This window comes from Ambystoma mexicanum, chromosome 7q, assembly GCF_040938575.1.
Source record: "Ambystoma mexicanum isolate Mex_15411 chromosome 7q, UKY_AmexF1_1, whole genome shotgun sequence".
Classification (NCBI taxonomy): Eukaryota; Metazoa; Chordata; class Amphibia; order Caudata; family Ambystomatidae; genus Ambystoma; species Ambystoma mexicanum.
This window is the reverse complement of record NC_090941.1, coordinates 445,629,697-445,634,632: the sequence shown is the minus strand read 5'-3', so window position 1 is coordinate 445,634,632 and position 4,936 is coordinate 445,629,697.

Genomic DNA, 4,936 nt, shown 5'->3' with positions numbered 1-4,936 from the left:
TTGGGCCACGCCATAGATGCGGAGCGGCAGCGGGCGGAAGAGGCACGGCTCACAATGGTCAGGGCGGAGAACTCCACGCGGAGGGCCCTGAGGCGGGCCGAGTGCCTTGAGGCAATCCGCAGGGGTTTGGAGGTGGAGACGTCAGCGGCCCTGCGGACCCTCGGGGCCATGGAGGAGGACCGCCTCCGGGACATTGAGGAGGAGTTTGATGATGCCCTGGCCTGGAACATCCACAAGTGAGCCGTGAAACTAGCCCGCTGCACTTGTACATAGTTTCTAGGTAGTGTTAGGTTTCATTTTTGTTTTTATTTTATTTGGACCTTTCGGACATTGGCCACATTTTTGTATATAGTTTATTTTATTAGTTAGTGTAGTTAGATAGGTTTCCTTTATTTTGTTGGGATAATGGACCCTGGATTGTTCCCATGTACATAGTTGACAGTTGGATTGTATTTTTTTTTCTATTTTTAACCATGGAGCAATGGCTTTCTTTTTTATTTCCCATTGGATTTTGTTTTGTGGACATTGACTTTGGACATTACTTTGGATTTTTATTTTGGGTTTTGTTTTTGTTGACGACATGCTTCTTTTCATTTTTGTACGTTCACGTTTCTGTTTCTTCATTTTTTATTCTATTGATGTTTCCTTTAATACATATTATTTTTGGTGAACTTCAATGTGTGGTATCTCATTGGTTTCATGCATTTCATGATATGTGTTTTGAGATTCACTGACACCCATTGGGTGTATGTGAGGGAAATGTGTTTGTTTCGGAACTTGCAATTGGTGTTCTGTGATGTAATTGCAAATTATGAGTGGGTGGATGCAATACTCGGGTGGGTGTTTTGCATTTGGAGGCTGACCATAGGGACCAGGGATCTAGATTGTGATGACATGTTGGCTGGGGAACATGAGTTGCACATGGGTGGGGGCCTGCTGGCAGGTGCCCCACAGTGCTGGGGGGTGGGGGTGATGGGAGACATGAGTTGGACATGAGTGGGGGCCTGGTGGAAGCTGCCCCTGCACTGCTGGGGGGTGGGGGTGCAGGGAGACATGAGTGGGGGCCTGGTGGAGGCTGCCCCTGGTGGCTGGGGGGTGGGGGTGGTGGGAGACATGGGTGGGGGCCTGGTGGAGGCTACCCCTGTACTCCTCGGGGGTGGGGGTGCAGGGAGACATGAGTGGGGGCCTGGTGGAGGCTGCCCCTGCACTGCTGGGGGGTGGGGGTGCAGGGAGACATGAGTGGGGGCCTGGTGGAGGCTGCCCCTGGTGGCTGGGGGGTGGGGGTGGTGGGGGACATGGGTGGGGGCCTGGAGGAGGCTGCCCCTGGTGGCTGGGGGTGGTGGGAGACATGGGTGGGGGCCTGGTGGAGGCTGCCCCTGCACTGCTGGGGTTGGGGGTGCAGGGAGACATGAGTGGGGGCCTGGTGCAGGCTTCCCCTGCACTGCTGGGGGGTGGTGGTGATATGGGAAATGAGTGGTGGCCTGGTGGAGGATGCCCCTGGTGGCTGTTGGGTGGGGGTGGTGGGAGACATGGGTGGGGCCTGCTGGCAGGTGCCCCACAGTGCTGGGGGGTGGGGGTGGTGGGGAACATGGTTGGACATGGGTGGGGGCCTGCTGGCAGGTGACCCACAGTGCTGGGGGGTGGGGGTGGTGGGAGACATGGGTGGGGGCCTGGTGGAGGCTGCCCCTGGTGGCTGGGGGGTGGGGGTGGTGGGAGATATGAGTGGGGGACTGGTGGAGGTTGCCCCTGCACTGCTGGGGGGTGGGGGTGCAGGGAGACATGCGTGGGGGCCTGGTGGAGGCTGCCCCTGCACTGCTGGGGGGTGGGGGTGGTGGGAGACATGGTGGGGGCCTGGTGGAGGCTGCCCCTGCACTGCTGGGGGTGGGGGTGATGGGAGACATGAGTTGGACATGAGTGGGGGCCTGGTGGAGGCTGCCCCTGCACTGCTGAGGGTGGGGGTGATGGGAGACATGAGTTGGACATGAGTGGGGGCCTGGTGGAGGCTGCCCCTGCACTGCTGGGGAGTCGGGGTGCAGGGAGACATGAGTGGGGGCCTGGTGGAGGCTGCGCCTGGTGGCTGGTGGGTGCGGGTGGTGGGAGACATGGGTGGGGGCCTGGTGGAGGCTGCCCCTGCACTGCTGGGGGGTGGGGGTGGTGGGAGACATGGGTGGGGGCCTGGTGGTGGGTGCCCCTGCACTGCTGGGGGGTGAGGGTGGTGGGAGACATGGGTGGGGACCTGGTGGAGGCTGCCCCTGGTGACTGGGGGGGTGGGGCTGGTGGGAGACATGGGTGGGGGCCTGGTGGAGGCTGCCCCTGCACTGCTGGGGGTGGGGGTGATGGGAGACATGAGTGGGGGCCTGGTGGAGTCTGCCCCTGCACTGCTGGGGGGTGGGGGTGGTGGGAGACATGGGTGGGGGCCTGGTGGAGGCTGCCCCTGGTGGCTGGGGGGTGGGGGTGGTGGGAGACATGGGGGGGGGCCTGCTGGCAGGTGCCCCACAGTGCTGGGGGGTGGGGGTGGTGGGGAACATGGTTGGACATGGGTGGGGGCCTGCTGGCAGGTGACCCACAGTGCTGGGGGTGGGGGTGGTGGGAGACATGGGTGGGGGCCTGGTGGAGGCTGCCCCTGGTGGCTGGGGGGTGGGGGTGGTGGGAGATATGAGTGGGGGACTGGTGGAGGCTGCCCCTGCACTGCTGGGGGGTGGGGGTGATGGGAGACATGAGTGGGGGCCTGGTGGAGGCTGCCCCTGGTGGCTGGGGGGTGGGGGTGGTGGGAGACATGGGTGGGGCCTGCTGGCAGGTGCCCCACAGTGCTGGGGGGTGGGGGTGATGGGGAACATGGTTGGACATGGGTGGGGGCCTGCTGGCAGGTGACCCACAGTGCTGGGGGGTGGGGGTGCAGGGAGACATGAGTGGGGGCCTGGTGGAGGCTGCCCCTGGTGGCTGGGGGGTGGGGGTGGTGGGAGACATGGGTGGGGGCCTGGTGGAGGCTGCCCCTGCACTCCTCGGGGGTGGGTGTGCAGGGAGACGTGAGTGGGGGCCTGGTGCAGGCTGCCCCTGGTGGCTGGGGGGTGGGGGTGGTGGGAGACATGGGTGAGGGCATGGTGGAGGCTGCCCCTGCACTCCTCGGGGGTGGATGTGCAGGGAGACGTGAGTGGGGGCCTGGTGCAGGCTGTCCCTGCACTGCTGGGGGGTTGGGGTGATAGGGGAAATGAGTGGGGGCCTGGTGGAGGATGCCCCTGGTGGCTGGGGTGTGGGGGTGGTGGGAGACATGGGTGGGGCCTGCTGGCAGGTGCCCCACAGTGCTGGGGGTTGGGGGTGGTGGGGAACATGGTTGGACATGGGTGGGGGTCTGCTGGCAGGTGACCCACAGTGCTGGGGGGTGGGGGTGGTGGGAGACATGGGTGGGGGCCTGGTGGAGGCTGCCCCTGGTGGCTGGGGGGTGGGGGTGGTGGGAGATATGAGTGGGGGACTGGTAGAGGCTGCCCTTGCACTGCTGGGGGGTGGGGGTGCAGGGGGACATGAGTGGGGGCCTGGTGGAGGGTGACCCTGCACTGCTGGGGGGTGGGGGTGGTGGGAGACATGAGTGGGGGCCTGGTGGAGGGTGACCCTGCACTGCTGGGGGGTGGGGGTGGTGTGAGACATGAGTGGGGGCCTGGTGGAGGGTGACCCTGCACTGCTGGGGGATGGGGGTGCAGGGGGACATGAGTGGGGGCCTGGTGGAGGGTGACCCTGCACTGCTGGGGGGTGGGGGTGGTGGGAGACATGAGTGGGGGCCTGGTGGAGGGTGACCCTGCACTGCTGGGGGTTGGGGGTGCAGGGGGACATGAGTGGGGGCCTGGTGGAGGGTGACCCTGCACTGCTGGGGGGTGGGGGTGGTGGGAGACATGAGTGGGGGCCTGGTGGAGGGTGACCCTGCACTGCTGGGGGGCGGGGGTGCAGGGGGACATGAGTGGGGGCCTGGTGGAGGGTGACACCGCAATGCTGAGGGGGTGGGGGTGGTGGGAGACATGAGTGGGGGCCTGGTGGAGGGTGCCCCTGCACTGCTGGGGGGTGGGGGTGGTGGTAGACATGAGTGGGGGCCTGGTGGAGGGTGACCCTGCACTGCTGGGGGGTGGGGGTGGTGGGAGACATGAGTGGGGGCCTGGTGGGGGCTGCCCATGGTGGCAGGGGGGTGGGGGTGGTGGGAGACATGAGTGGGGGCCTGGTGGAGGGTGACCCTGCACTGCTGGGGGTGGGGGTGGTGGGAGACATGAGTGGGGGCCTGGTGGGGGCTGCCCATGTTGGTAGGGGGGTGGGGGTGGTGGGAGACATGAGTGGGGGCCTGGTGGAGGGTGACCCTGCACTGCTGGGGGTGGGGGTGCAGGGGGACATGAGTGGGTTCCTGGTGGAGGGTGACCCTGCACTGCTGGGGGGTGGGGGTGCAGGGGGACATGAGTGGGGGCCTGGTGGAGGTTGACCCTGCACTGCTGGGGGGTGGGGGTGGTGGGAGACATGAGTGGGGGCCTGGTGGAGGCTGCCCCTGGTGGCTGGGGGGTGGGGGTGGTGGGAGACATGGGTGGGGGCCTGGTGGAGGCTGCCCCTGCACTCCTCGGGGGTGGGTGTGCAGGGAGACGTGAGTGGGGGCCTGGTGCAGGCTGCCCCTGGTGGCTGGGGGGTGGGGGTGGTGGGAGACATGGGTGAGGGCCTGGTGGAGGCTGCCCCTGCACTCCTCGGGGGTGGATGTGCAGGGAGACGTGAGTGGGGGCCTGGTGCAGGCTGTCCCTGCACTGCTGGGGGGTTGGGGTGATAGGGGAAATGAGTGGGGGCCTGGTGGAGGATGCCCCTGGTGGCTGGGGTGTGGGGGTGGTGGGGGACATGGGTGGGGCCTGCTGGCAGGTGCCCCACAGTGCTGGGGGTTGGGGGTGGTGGGGAACATGGTTGGACATGGGTGGGGGTC